The sequence below is a fragment of the Prionailurus viverrinus genome, chromosome D4 (assembly GCF_022837055.1).
Source record: "Prionailurus viverrinus isolate Anna chromosome D4, UM_Priviv_1.0, whole genome shotgun sequence".
Taxonomy (NCBI): domain Eukaryota; kingdom Metazoa; phylum Chordata; class Mammalia; order Carnivora; family Felidae; genus Prionailurus; species Prionailurus viverrinus.
The window spans coordinates 58,749,728-58,765,680 of NC_062573.1; the positions used below are offsets into that span (position 1 = coordinate 58,749,728).

Below are 15,953 nucleotides of genomic sequence, written 5' to 3' on the forward strand. Positions count from 1 at the left end.
ACAGCATCCTTTCTTAATAAAAACCCTCAAGAAAGTTGGGATAGAAGGAACATACTTAAGCATCATAGAAGCCATTTATGAAAAGCTGACAGCTAATATCATCCTCAATGGGGAAAAACTGAGAGCTTCCCCCCTGAGATCAGGAATAGGACAGGGATATCCTCTCTCATCACTGTTGTTTACCAGAGTGTTGGAAGTCCTAACATCAGCAATCAGCCAACAAAATGAAATAAAAGGCATCAAAATTGGCAAAGAAGAAGTCAAACTTTCACTTTTCACAGAAGACATGATACTCTACATAGAAAACCCGACAGACTCCACCAAAAGTCTGCTAGAACTGATACATGAATTCAGCAAAGTCACAGGGTACAAATTCAATGTACAGAAATCAATTGCATTTTTATACACCAATAATGAAGCAACAGAGAAATAAAGAAACTGATCCCATTTACAATTACACCAAAAACCATAAAATACCTAGGAATAAACCTAACCAAAGATGTAAAAGATCTGTATTCTGAAAACTACAGAAAGCTTATGAAGGAAACTGAAGAAGACACAAATGGAAAAACATTCCATTCTCATGGATTGGAAGAATAAATATTGTTAAAATGTCAATACTACCCAAAGCAATCTACACATTCAATGCAATCCCAATCAAAATTGCACCAGCATTCTTCTCAAAGCTAGAACAAACAACCCTAAAATTTGTATGGAACCACAAAAGATCCTGAAAAGCCAAAGTAATATTGAAAAAGAAAACCAAAGTGGGAGGCATCACAATCCCAGACGTTAGCCTCTACTACAAAGCTGTAATCCTCAAGACAGTATGGTATTGGCACAAAAACAGACACATAGACCAATGGAATAGAATAGAGAACCCAGAATTGAGCCCACAAATGTATGGCCAACTAATCTTTGACAAAACAGGAAAGAATATCCAGTGAAAAGAAGACAGTCTCTTTAACAAATGGTGCTGGGAGAACTGGACAGCAACATGCAGAAGAATGAAACTAGACCAGTTTCTTATAGCGTACACACATAAAAACTCAAAATGGATGAAGGACCTGAATGTGAGATAGAAAATCATGAAAACCCTAGAGGAGAAAGGCAACAACCTCTTTCACCTCAGCCGTAGCAATTTCTTTACTCGACACATCTCCAAAGGCAAGGGAATTAAAAGCAAAAATGAACTGTTGGGACCTCATCAAGATAAAAACCTTCTGCACTGCAAAGGAAACAATCAACAAAACTAAAAGGCAACCGATGGAGTGGGAAAAGATATTTGCAAATGACATATTGGATAAAGGACCAATATCCAAAATCTATAAAGAACTCACCAAACTCCACACCCAAAAAACAAATAATCCAGTGAAGAAATGGGCAGAAGACATGAATAGACACTTTTCCAGAGACGATATCCAGATGGCCAACAGGCACATGAAATGATGCGCAATGTCACTCATCAGCCAGGAAACAGAAATCAAAGCCACGCTGAGATATCACCTCACGCCTGCCAGAGTGGCTACAATGAACAAATCGGGAGACTATAGATGCTGGTGATGATGCGGAGAAATGGGAACCCTCTTGCACTGTTGGTGGGAATGCAAACTGGTGCAGCCGCTCTGGAAAACAGTGTGGAGGTTCTTCAAAAAATTAAAGATAGAACTACCCTGTGACCCAGCAATAGCACTGCTAGGAATTTACCCAAGGGATACAGGAGTGCTGATGCATAGGGGCACATGTACCCCAATGTTTATAGCAGCACTTTCAACAATAGCCAAATTATGGAAAGATCCTAAATGTCCATCAACTGACAAATGGATAAAGAAGATGTGGTTTATATATACAATGGAATACTACTTGGCAATGAGAAAGAATGAAATCTGGCCATTTGCAGCAATGTGGATGGAACTAGAGGGTATTATGCTAAGTGAAATAAGCCAGGCAGAGAAAGACAGACACCATATGTTTTCATTCATATGTGGATCTTGAGAAACTTAACAGAAGACCATGGGGGGAGGGGAAGGGAAAAAAAGTTACAAACAGAGAGGGAAGAAGGCAAGCCATAAGAGACTCATAAAACTGACAACAAACTGAGGGTTGATAAGCGGTGGGGGAGAGGGGAAAGTGGGTGATGGGCATTGAGGAGGGCACTTGTTGGGATGAGCACTGGGTGTTGTATGGAAGCCAATTTGACAATAAATTATATTTTAAAAAAAGAAACATAATATTCCAAAATCTAGACTAAACAAATCAAATAGATTCAAACAAATTAAAAGGCAACTAATCACATTACAAAATGTTCTTCACTGTGTAAGAGAATTCAAAGTTGTCTTCATTGGTGAGCATTTCATTTTTAACGAATTATTAACTAAGAGAAGCTGGGAACAAGGGACTTTTGTCCCTTTTTGTTTTTGTAAAGCTATTGCCAATTAAAGCTATATCACAAATTGTCTTTGCCTTCAGCTTATAGGATCCTTTGGATCTGAACTTTAAAGTAAACTATAAAACTCTTAAACAAAAACACTGGAGAAAATCTTAATGACATTAGGTTTGGCAGTGATTTTTTTTTTTTTTTTTTTTTTTTGGATAATGACCCCATAAGCATAAGCAACCAAGAAAAAGTAGATAAATTGGACTTCATTAAAATTAAGAATTTTTATGAATTTACAGGATACTATCAAGAATGCAAAAAGGCAACCTAGTGAATGAGTGAAAACTTTTGTCATGTATCCAATAAAGGATTAAAATCTAGAGTATATAAAGAACTGAAACTCAACAATAACAAAAAGCTCAATTCAAAAATGGGCAATAATTTGACAATAAAATATATTATAAAAAGCAAAACAAAACAAAAACCCCAAATGGTCAGTAGAGTTGTTTAAACATGTCTCAAAAGATGATATAGAGCTGGCCAATAAGCACATGAAATAATGTTCAACATAACTAGTTATTAGGGAAATGCAAATCAAAGGCACAATGGGTACCACATCACATGTACCAGAGTGGTCTGTCATTTAAAAAACAAACAAACAAAAAAGAAAAATAATAAATGTTGGCAAGTAAGTTAAAAATGTAGAGCCCTGTGCATTGTTGGTGAGAATGTAACAAACTATAAAGATGATTCCTGAAAGAATAGTCTTGCTGATGGGAATGTAAAATGGTACAGCCACTGTGGAAAAGCTTGGCAGTTCCTCAAAAAATTAAACACAGACTTAAAATAAGACCCAACAATTCCACTCTTAGGCATATATTCAAAAGAAATGGAAGAAGGGACTTGAACAGATATTTCTCCGTACACCAGTGTTCATGGCACCATTATTCACAAGAGCCAAAAGGTGGGAACACTTCAAGTTCCCATCAATGAAACATGAAGTGGAGAAAGAAAACAAGGTATATAAGTACAATAGAAAATACTGTTCAGCTATAAAAGGGAATAAAATTTTTATATATGCAAGAATATGGATGGACATTGAAAACACCATGCTTAGTGAAATAAGCCAGACACAGAGGGGCAAATATTGTGTAATTCTATTTATATGAAGTACCTAGAAGAGGCAAACTCAATAGAGACAGAAAGCAGAACAGAGGTTATCAGGGGCTGGAAGGAATGGAGTTACTGTTTAATGGCTCTATAGTTTATGTTAAGGATACTGAAAAGCTTTGGGTATGGATTGTGGGACAGGTACACAGCATGTGAGTGTATTTAATAGCACTGAATGGTTACCAAATACAAATGATTAAAATGATAACAATTATGTATGTTTTACTACAATCAAATAATTAAGCAAGAAAAAAACCCAAAAATGATACCAAGTATATCTCCCTCAAATGACTAAAATTGGGAACACTTATATCAATATGTGTTGGAGAAGATCTAGAACCACTGGATCTCTCATATGCTGTCTGTGAGAATGTGAAGTGGTATGACCACTTGGTAAACAGTGTAGCAGTTTATTATAAAGTTAAATATACACTTGTCATATGACCCACCAACTCTATTCTTGAGTATTTACTCACTACAAATGAAAACATAGGTAGTCACAAATATTGCTATACAAATAATTTCTTTAAAAAAAATTTTTTTAATGTTTATTTATTTTTGAGGGAGCGAGAGAGAGTGCGAGCAGGGAAGGGGCAGAGAGAGAGGGAGACACAGAATCCCAAGCAGGCTCCAGGCTCTGAGCTGTCAGCACAGAGCCCAACACAGGGCTTGAACTCATGAACGGTGAGGTCATGACCTGAGCCGAAGTCAGGCACTTAACCAACTGAGCCACTCAAGCACCCCTCTATACAAATGTTTGTATACAAATGTTCATACAAATATTAATTTTGTAATAGTTCAAAACCAGAAATGATCCAAAGGTCCACCTTAACTGGATGGATTAAACAAATAAGTATTGTCTGTTACCACCATTTAAAAAATGAAAAGGCAAGTCATAAACTGTGAGAAAATAATTTCAAATTATGCATCTGATAAAGGGTTCCTAACCGGAATATATGAAGAACTCAGTAATAAGACAACCCAGTTAAAACAATAGGAAGGGGCACCTGGGTGTCTCAGTCAGTTGAGCGTCTGACTTTGGCTCAGGTCATGATCTCCCTGTTTGTGAGTTCAAGCCCCGCACTGGGCTCTGTGCTGACAACTCAGAGCCTGGAGCCTGCTTTAGATTCTGTGTCTCCCTCTTTCTCTGCCCCTCCCCGGCTCTCACTCTGCCTCTCTCTCTCTCTCTCTCTCTCAAAAATAAGTAAACATTAAAAAATTTTTTTAAATAGGCAAAAGATTGGAATACATGTCATCAGAAAATATGTACAAATGGCTAATAAGCATGTGAACACTTGTATACAGATATTCATATCATTATTCATAATAAACAAAAAGTGGAAGCAACCCAAATACCCATCAACTCATGAATGGATAAACAAAATGTGTTATGTCCACACAGTAGAATACCATTCCTCAGTAAGAAAGGAACAATCTACTGATTCACACTGCAACATGTGTGAACCTCAAAACATTATGCTTAGTGAAAGAAGCCAGTCACAGAAGACCATATATTATATGATTTCATTTTTACCAAGTGTCCAGAATAGGCAGATCTATAGAGACAGAGTAGATTAGTTGTTGCCTGGGGCTAAAGATAGGAACAGAGATTTACTGCAGATGAGCCCAAAAGATCTTGAAGTGATGGAAAAGTCCTAAAAGTGGATCATTAGTGGTAATAGTTGTTCATATATAAATTATACCTAAAAAGTAATAAGAAGAATTCCAAGGGGGACATAGAAAACATTTACAGTCATTTGTTTACATGTCGGGTGCAGACTTTGATTTTACCTTGAGATGAATGTTGAATAATAGAAATTTATTAAGAGGGGTACCTAGGTGGCTCAGTCAGTTAAGCGTCTGACTTCGGCTTAGATCATGGTCTCACAAGTGGGTTTGAGCCCCATGTCAGGCTCTGCACTGACAGCTCAGAGCCTGGAGCCTGCTTTAGATTCTGTGTCTCCCTCTCTCTCTGTCCCTCCCCTGCTTGTGCTCTCTCTCTCAAAAATAAAATAAAATAAACATTGAAAAAAATAATTAAAAAATTGAAAAATTTTCTTTAAAAACAAATTTAGTAAGAGACTTAAAACATCAGTAAGAGGCAATGTGTATGTACTCTACACCATCCTCCCAAAATATGTCAAGTTGACGATTTTTTAAAAAACTCAACTAAGAACAAACAAACAATAAAACAAAAACACTGTAAAGTGGAAAACATCAGCCACAGAATTGGGAGATAATTTGCAACCTGTAAAACAGATAAAGGATTAGTATACAAAGTATAGTAATCCTCCTGCAAATCAGTCATAAAGAGGCAAACACTCCAGTATAGAGATAGACAAGAAGGATGCCTGAGTGGCTCAGTGAGTTAAGCATCTGACATGGTCATGATGTCACAGTTCGTGAGTTCGAGCCCTTCATCTCTGTGCTGACAGCTCAGAGCTTGGAGCCTGCTTTAAAAATTTTTTTTTAATGTTTATTTTTGACAGAGAGAGACAGAGCATGAGGGGGGAGGGGGAGAGAGAGGGGGAGACACAGAATCCAAAGCAGGCTCCAGGCTCTGAGCTGTCAGCACAGAGCCCCACACGGGGCCCAAACTCACGGACCGCGAGATCATGACCTGAGCCAAAGTCGGACGCTCAACCGACTGAGCCACCCAGGTGCCCCAATAAAAAAATGTTTTTAAAGGAATGGACAAGAAATATAAGCAAGTTATTACCAAAAGAGGAAAACTAAACAAATAAACATTTAAAAAATTCAAGAGTGAGGTCAGCAAGACAGAATAGGAAACTCCAGTCCTTGTTTCCCTATAGAAACACTGACTCAACAATAGTATATGACCCAAAGAGCCTTTATTTGAAAACTCCAGAAACAATTAAGAAGTTACAATACTCCAGGCAAGCTCAAAGTCAAAAATGGCCATATTGAAATGGGTAAGAAAGCCATTTTATACCAACCACTGTAGCCCTTCCCCTAAGCTGGCTCAGCTTGGTGGGACTGGGAGGAAAATTCTAGCTTTCAGCTTGTCCCTTGAGGGAGAAAGAAAAGAATGGAATATGTTCAGTGTTCTTGCTTTTGGGGGGGCTGCCTGAGGGACTGCCTCAGGTAGCTTACCTGACTCTGACCACTGATGGGGAATGAGCAGACTTCCAATACCTGGAGAGCATGAGTGTTAGAGAGCCCTACACTGCTTTTTGTAGCCCCAGGGAGCTGGCAGTGCTGCAGATGGAGGTTGGTGTAAGGAGAAAACACCCAACTCACAGCTTCTGTCTGGGTGGGTTGGGGGGTGGGAAAGAAGAGTAGAATGTGTATCTAATGTTCCAGCTTCTGAAGGGGCTACCCTAGGGATTGGTTTTTGTCTCCCCTGACTTGAAGCAGCCCACTTTGAAGGTCAGAGGGGCTGCAGAGAACAAAAACTTAGTGGCTTGTTGTAGCACCAGAGAACCTGCAGTACCACAGACAAACACCAGAGGGAGGAAGAGATTGCAAACTCCTGAAAAACTGGCAAGCTCTCTGGGAAATTACATAAGCCCAGAGAAGACACATCCCCAGAAAAGATTCAAAGGACCCCCAGATTCTCTCACCAGGTTGATTAGAGAAAGTTCCCCTGTACAAAGCCAGTGCATAAAGACTAGAAGAAGTGGCTTTCTTCAATTGCATAAAACACAACAAAAAATAAGGCACACAAAGAAACAGGTAAACATGGCCCAAAGGAACAAAATTAATTTGCACAAACCTACCCTAAAGAAATGGAGAGCTATGAATGAACCACCTGACAATTAAAAATAATCGTCCTAAAGGAACTCAATGCACTACAGTAGAATACAGATAAACAACTAAATGAAATCAGAAAAATGTGTAAACAAAATGAGAATATCAACAGATACAAATTATTAAAAACAACCAAACAGATATTCTGGAGCTGAAGAAAAAAATAACTGAATTGAAAAATTCACTAGAGAGGTTCAACAATAGACTGATCAAGCAGTTAACTTGAAGACATGTCACTTGAAATTATCAAATCAAGGAATAAAAAGAAAAAAGAATGAAACGTTAATTAAACCATAGAGCTTATGAAACATCATCAAGTGAACCAATTGTATGTTTTGTGGGAGTCACAGAGGAAGTGAGAGAGAAAAAGACAGAGAACTATCAAATCTGAAGAAGGAATTAGACATCCAAATTCAAGAAGCTCAAACTCCCAACTAAAATAAACCCAAAAAGACCCATGGCAAGTTACGTTGTAATTAAACTGTCAAGAGACAGAGAATGTTGACAGTAGCAAGAATACAAGGAATGTAACACATATAAGGAAACTCCAGATTGTCAGTGGATTACTCAGCAGAAACATTAAGGCCAGAAGGGAGTGAGATGACATAGCAAAGTGCTAAAACAAAAACCTGCCAATCAAGATTATTATATGCTGCAAAGTATCCTTCACAAATGAAGGAGAGGGGTGCCTGGGTGGCTAAGTTGGTTGGGTGTCTGACTTCAGCCCAGGTCATGATCTCACAGTTTGTGGGTTTGAGCCCTGCATCAGGCTCTGTGCTGACAGCTAAGAGCCAGGAGCCTAATTCAAATTCTGTCTCTCCCTCTCTGCCCCTCCCGCTCTCACTCTGTCTCTCTCTCTGTGTCTCAAAAATGAATAAACATTAAAAAACTTGAAAAAAAATAAAAGGGAAGTGGAAAATTCACAAATATGTGCAAATTATACAACACATTTTTGAACAATGAGTCAAAGAAGAAATCACAAGGGAAATTAGAAAATATGTTCAGACAAATGAAAACACAGTATACCAAAATGTATAAGATGAGGAAAAAGCAGTACTAAGAGGAAAGTACATAGCAGTAAACATCTTGTTTAAAAAAGATGATCTTGGGGCATCTGGGTGGCTCAGTTGGTTAAGCGCCTGACTTTGGCTCAGGTCATGATCTCAGGGTTTGTGAATTTGAGCCCCGCATCGGATGGCTTCGGTTCCTCTGTCTTCCTCTCTCTCTGTCCCTCCCCACTTGTGCGTGTGTCCTCTCTCTCTCTCTCTCTCTCTCTCTCTCTCTCTCTCTCTTTCTCTCTCTCTCTCTCTCTCAAAAATAAACGTTTAAAAAAATAAAAATAAAAGATCTCAAATCAGCAACCTAACTTTATACTTCAAGGAAGTAGAAAAAGGAGAATAAACTAAACCCACAGATAGCAAAAACAATGAAATAGTAAAGGTTACAGGAGAAATAAACTAAAGAGAGAATGGGAAAAAAACAAAGAATTCGATTTTTTAAAAGATCGAGAAAACTGCCAAACCCTTAACTAGACTAAGAAAATCAGCAAGAAGACTAAAATAACAAATATCAAATGAAAGAGAAGACATTACAACTCATTGCAGAAAAATAAAAAGAGACTACTATGAACAATTATATTGCAACAAATTGGATAATCTAGAAGAAATGGATAAATTTTTTATAAACATACAGCCTACCAAGAGTGACTCATAAATTTAAAAATCTGAACAGATCTACAACAGGAAGGAGAAAGCCCAGAAAAGCCCAGAACTGGATGGTTTCACTAGAGAATTCTACCAAATATTTAAAGAATTAATACCAGTTCTTCTCAAACTCTTTCAAGAAATTGAAGAGGAGGGAACACTTCAAAACTCATTTTATGAGGCTAGCATTACCCTGATACCAAAATCAGATAAATACACTACAAGAAAAAAAAACTGCAGCAATATTCCTGATGAATATTCATGTGTAAAAATCCTCAGCAATATACAAGTCAACCAAAGTCAGCAATTAAAAAGATTCTGCATCATGGTCAAGTGGGATTTATTCCTAGCATGCAAAGTTGGTTCAACATTCAAAAACCAATTGGTGTAATACACCATATTAACAGAATGATGGACAAAACCAAATGATAATTTCAATTAAAGCAGAAAAAACTATTTGATAAAATTCAACATCCTTTGATGATAAGAACATTCAGTAGAGTAGGAATACAGGGAACATACTTCGACAAAATAAAGACAATGTGTGAAAAGCCCACAGCTAACATCACACTCCATGGTGAAAGACTGAAATTTTTTTCTTCTAAAATCATGAACAAAGCAAGGATACCCTCTCTCACCACTTCTTTTTAACACAGTACTAGAAGCACTGGAGCCATTAGGCAAGACAAAGAAACAAAAGGCATCCAAATTTTAAAGGACCGCTTATTCTGCTTATACATGACATGATGTTATATGCAGAAGACCCTAAAGATTCCACAGAAAAACTATTAAAACTAGTAAATTAACTCAGTAAAGTTACAGGATACAAAATAAATACTCAAATATCAATTGTGTTTTATACACTAGCAGTGAGCAGATTTACAAAGAGATTTTTTTTTTATATAAAAAGCCCATTTACAGTAGCATCAAAAAGAATAAAATGTTGAGGAATAAACTTAAGGAAATGAAAGACTTATATACCGGAAGCTACAAAATGTTGCTGAAAGAAATTAAACATGACACAAATACATAAGAGGCATTCCGTGTTGAGGGACTAGAAGAGTTAATATTGTTAAAATGTCCATACTACCCCAAGCTGCCCATAGATACAATGCAGTCCTATTAAAATCCAAATGGCATTTTTCTTTTGCAGAAATAGATTTTTTAAAAAGTCCTAAAATTCATATAGAATCTCAGAAGACCCCAAATAGTCAACAACCTTGAAAAGAGAAACAAAACTAGAGGCCTCACCCTTCCTGATTTCAAAACATATTACAAAGCTAGTCATTAAGCCACTTTGGTACTTGTATAAAGCCAGACACAAAGACCCACAGAACAGAATAGCAAGGAAGTGGCAAAAAGATACCTGTAATGTCATCATTACATAAAGTTTTAAAACACTCAAAACAATACACACATATAAAGTAAAAGTGTTAAAACTAGACAGAAAGAGGGCGCCTGGGTGGCTAAGTCTGTTGAGTGACTCTTGATTTAAGCTCAGGTCATGATCTCATAGTTCCTGAGATCAAGCTCCACATCACACTCTGAACTGACAGCTCAGAACCTGCTGGAGATTCATTCTCTCTCTCTCTCTCTCTCTCTCTCTCTCTCTCTCTCTCTCAAAAATAAATAAACATTAAAAAAAAAAAAAACTAGACAGACAGGACTCCCATCGTTAGGGGAGTGCTAACTCCTGGGAAGGGGAAGAGAAAATGAGACAGGAGAGGGTGTTTCAACTGTAACTGAAACATTTTTATTTCTTTAAAACGTCAACTAGAAATATCACTAAAATGTTAGCATTGTGAAATCATGGCAATGAGTGCACAGTTGATGTTATAGTAATTCCCTATGTTCTTCCATACATCATAATTTTATAATTAGACTTTTTAAAAATGAAAATACAGTGCTAGCTGGCAAAATACCAAAAATTAAAAGATAACATTCATAATAAAGGAATAATTTCCTGCCACAGGGTCTTATTTCCAAAATGGCAGTTGTAGTTCATGAAAAAAAAAAATCATTTGTAATCAGCCTTAGATTGCTTAATATTGATTCCTCTCTGCACTCTGCAGTATTTTTTCTCCTTTACAGTGTCTTTCTGCACTGTACCCATTATTTGACTATACTGGTCTTTCAGATTCTTTCTTCAGAATGTGTACTTTTCATTTTCTCACCCTCAGGACAGAAGAGGACAGCAGTTCAGAAAGGCATCTAAACTCCATTGACCACAATTAGGAAAGCCTGCTGGAAACTATTAGCTAATATACTCTTTACATCTGAGAAATTTCCATTTGTGCCAGATTGGGTCATTTTGTGGGGCAGGTTAATTCCCGAGTTTATGATTGCTTCTTCAGTAAAGATGTATGTTTTAAAAAAAAATAATATGCACATCCCCTGGCACAGAGCAGTTTTCTGAAGGATGCCCATGCTGGCACCCCAGCTGGCAGTAGCATCAAGGATAACATGGTGATTAATTTGGTAATAGTTTAAAAACATTTTTAGTCAAAGCAAATCATTGATGTAATTAGTAGAACTCTTAACTGAATTTACCAAGAATATGAGATGCATATGCTAGTAGAATGTCCTTTGGACACTGATACATCTGATACATTCCTAATTTGCTCTTTTGAATGGTGTTTACTATGGAGTCTTAATTTTTAGAATTCAACAAGAAATTTTTGCAGGTATTTTTTTGAATGTGTTGAATTTTTAGAGAAATTCAATTAAGTTCATTTATAATTATCAGAAGATTGAATTTAAAAAAGCAATTTGATGCTCAGCATTCTTTTTGAGTCTCTTTATGAGCGTTTAAAGTTCTACTTTTAAGACCTCAAGCCAGGAAGTTCTGTTCTCCATCCATAAAAGAACCTGGATCCCTTAAAGCTTATGTGAGACTCAGAACTCCACATCTACAGCTCTCTAGTGAATTATAAATCCAACCAAGTGTGTTCTCTTGTCTCAGTTAGAAACTGGTTTCATGAAATCAGGTAGTGAAATGCCATCATGATAACATTTGAAAGAGCTGCCAAACATGCTGTAGCCATTATATTTGTTGCTGTCATAAGTTATAATAATAACTAAAATATGCATCATAACAATATAAATTTGCTATATATATATATATATATATATATATATATATATGAAGTTATCTGTGCATTTCTAAGATTTAAAAATCAAAAAAGTTGAATAAGAATATAGCATACTGGGCAAACTACTTTCCAGTACACTTGAATGCAGATATTCCCATTATTTATGAAACTTGAATTTTATCATTACTTACCTTCTGCTTGGAAGACTTGAAATGTTCAAGTTGCCAAGGGCCTCTCAAACTTAAACACCATACAAACAATGCTATTCTGTTTTTCTCTGTTGTTGTTTTTTTTTTAAGAGGGCATCTGTACATTTTTTTCACTTTTTGCTACTTGAATGTTTCAAGTTCATTTCAAAAGACTCAAAAGTCTCTTAGAAAATATAAAAGTTAATCTCATAACTTTGATGCATAAAATGTCAGAGGAACAAAAAAAATAGGAAAATCTGTTTGGTTTCCTTTTGCATTCTTTATAGACGCCTGATAAATGGCCTTGTCATAGCATTTTAAATAGAATTTCACTTGCCACCAACTAAAATCAACAATTCAATGACAGAATGTTTAAATTCTCTCCCGTTCTTTGCTATAAACCGTCTAGAAGGAATGACATTCTGGACTTTCTGAGCATCATCAGTTTATCTTGTAGTTAGTTCTGTGGTTTGCTGCAGATGGTTTGGAAACTTCAACATAGCCACATGAGAATGATGTTTCTAGCAGTATATGGTTACTGTTGAACCTTCTGCAGTTGAATTCTTGTGCAAAAATCATTTGGAAGTGTTGCTCTGGCAATTAATCAAGACATAATGCTTAGTGTACTCCAGTCTGGAAAGTGTTGCCTAACTCTAGTTGAAGTTGGATCTCCACACTCTGGCAAGCTCAAGACCAAAAGAGGGAGCCATGAAGGCTGTGAGCACCTTGAAGCCCTTCAGAACATTATCAGTTGACCTGCATTTAGGTAGGTCAACTGAAAAGCTACTGAAATTTATATGAAACTTTAGGGTTTTTTTTTTAAAGTAGGCTCATGCCCAGCATGGAGCCTAATGCAGGGCTTGAACTCACGACCCTGAGATCAAAACCTGAGCGAGATCAAGAGTCAGATGCTTAACCAACTAAGCCACTGAAGCACCCCAAAAGACTTTAGAAATTTTCACAAAATTCTCTTGGACCTTTTCAGCCTGATTGGGAGATACAGTCTGCATCCCATAAATTTCAGTGCTTGATAAATGCCCTTGTTGCCAGGATTGTCTTTTCCATACACCTAGTAGCCAGTGATAGTCTCTGAGCCCTCTCTTCTAAGGTAATGAGAGAATGGTAAAAATTTTAAGATAATGAGGGAAAAGTTGGACTTAACAGGTTCTTCCAGAGAGGATTGCTGAAGGGCAAGATCACCACCTCCCTGCTTCATTCAGAGTTCTAGATTTATTGAGTACATGTAACTATTTTTCCATTTCTCAGATACACGTCAGGCCCTTAATACTCTATGCAAAATATTCTGCTAGATTCTGTGCAAAATATACATGAAAAACAGTCCACATTACAGACATACACACAACAACTCTTCCCTTCTCCAATCCCACCCAGTAAGTTCATAAATTCCAAAACTTTATGGTATTTACAACTCAAGCTAAATATCTTTTCATTAAACTTAGATAATGGACTCAAAAACACAATTATTTTTAAATCTAAAACCACCTTGGTGGTTAGAGAAGACAGTAAAGCATAGTGGAAGATACCTGTGGTTGAAGAGACCTCAGTCATTTAGGAAAGTGGTAAAGAACAAGAAGTGGATTTTGCAAAAGGTAATTATTTGAGGAGAAAAGACAAACTGTTTGCACATAAGAAATCATTAGTGTAGTTTGACAAAAAATTTATCTCTGAGAATTTTATTGTTGACTATCAAGAAAATATAGCTAAACTAAAACAAAAAAGACAAAACAAAAAATCTTAAACATAGTTCTATCATGTCTGTTAAAGTATTCAGATTGTTACTAGAGATTGATAATCATCTAGTTCCGGGACTGCTACTGAAGAAGTAGTGTGAAGCAATGTTTCTCAAATTACAGTAGGCATAAGAATCACCTGATGTTAAGATGTTAAGGAACAGATTTCTTGGCCCCATTCATAGGGGTGCTGTTGCTGGTGATTCTGAGGACCATATTTTGAGTAGCTCTAATGTAGAGAACTTGGCCAGATCCTAAAGATTAAAGTGCAAGAGAGTAAGATGAAAATGTAATATAAGAGACAAAATCAAGTGGTGAACTAAACTCATGCATGACCTAGCATTCACTTTATCCTCCCAACTCTTAGCGTTGATGGAGAAATTTTAACAAATATATAATACTAATAAATAAGGGAGCATTTGATGACCCACAAGTTACAAGAAAGACTTCAAGTAGCAGGTTATGGGATATTTTTGAAGGAAAATATCACAGCCCAAAAAGCTTGCAAGAGAAAACTACTGCAAAAGGTAAAAGTAACATTGGAGTGGATTCATGGAGCAGGAGGTACCTGGCAGCCGACAAGACCGCCTGTTGCACTGCCTCAATTTACAGAAGCCAGCTAAGGGCTAGACCCTCATGCAGTCCTTATCTGCTGCCTTCAAACAAGAGACAACAGAAGTGTCCTGTTTCCAGCAGGAAGGAGGGAGAAGATTTGGAAGAGGAATGAGCATCAAATGGCTGTTAATTCCCAGCCATTCTGGGGGTGCTCCAATGCCCAGAGTGCAATTTATTGGCAACCCCAACCGGGAATACATCCTGACCCTCTCCACAAGTACCAGAGGAGGCTGTGGTAAAAAGCAGTCATGGAGAGGCTAGTGGGAAATCCCAAATTCCAGAGAGGGGAAACAAAAATCCTTAGATATTGATGGAAAACCAACACCATAAGGAAAGATGAACTAAATGCCACAAAACGGAAGATACATTACCTAAGACAAGCAAGTGGTTTAAAAAAAAGGGGGGGATGATAATTAATGTCTTAAAAATAATAAGAGAAACTATCAAATCCTTGAAATAGAAATAAATTGGTTATGTTTTTAAAAGAGGGGACTCATAAACGAAAAAAAAAAGTAAAAGACTGAATAGCGGGGGCGCCTGGGTGGCTCAGTCGGTTAAGTGTCCGACTTCAACTCAGGTCACGATCTCGCGGTCCGTGAGTTCGAGCCCCGCCGTCGGGCTCTGGGCTGATGGCTCAGAGCCTGGAGCCTGCTTCCGATTCTGTGTCTCCCTCTCTCTCTGCCCCTCCCCCGTTCATGCTCTGTCTCTGTCTAAAAAATAAATAAACGTTAAAAAAAAAAAAAAGTGAATAGGAAATACAGCTGAATAGTAAGTAATGACTTCAAAGATTGAGCCAAATAGTTCTCCTAGGATAAAGTACAAAAGGGCAGAGTAGTAAAAAGTAAGAAGGTGAGGGTTTGTTTTTGTTTTTCTTTTTCTTAATACAAGAGATCAGAAGGGGATGTCAGGGAAGATGATGGAGGAGGAAGTACCAGGAATCCATCCTTTACTTAGACAAAAATTTTACTGACAGACTGTGTCTGATGTAACTGTTCTGGAACTCTGAAGTCTGTTTGAAGGCTTACAGCTTTTGGGGGAAGGCTTGGCCAGTAAATTGTTCATTTCAGCTATTACCATGGTAGAGACTACCCATAACCAATCCCCTAGACCCGTGGTGGACAGTTGTACCTGCATTTCTAGACAGGCTTGCAGTAGCCGGGGTGGACAGTGCTTGAGTTTTGATCTTGTATCAAAAGATAATACACACATATGAAGCAGCCATTATAATACTCCTGCCTTGTGGGGCAACTGTATGGTTCAGTCAGTTAAGTGTCTGATTCTTGATT

General features: G+C 37.3%; 1 protein-coding gene across 10 annotated transcripts in view; it reads left to right on the forward strand.

Moving 5' to 3' along the window:
- The window catches only part of FANCC (FA complementation group C), a 260,904-nt gene that overhangs the window by 175,039 nt on the left and 69,912 nt on the right, over positions 1-15,953 (forward strand). The gene's annotated exons all lie outside the window — the stretch shown is intronic.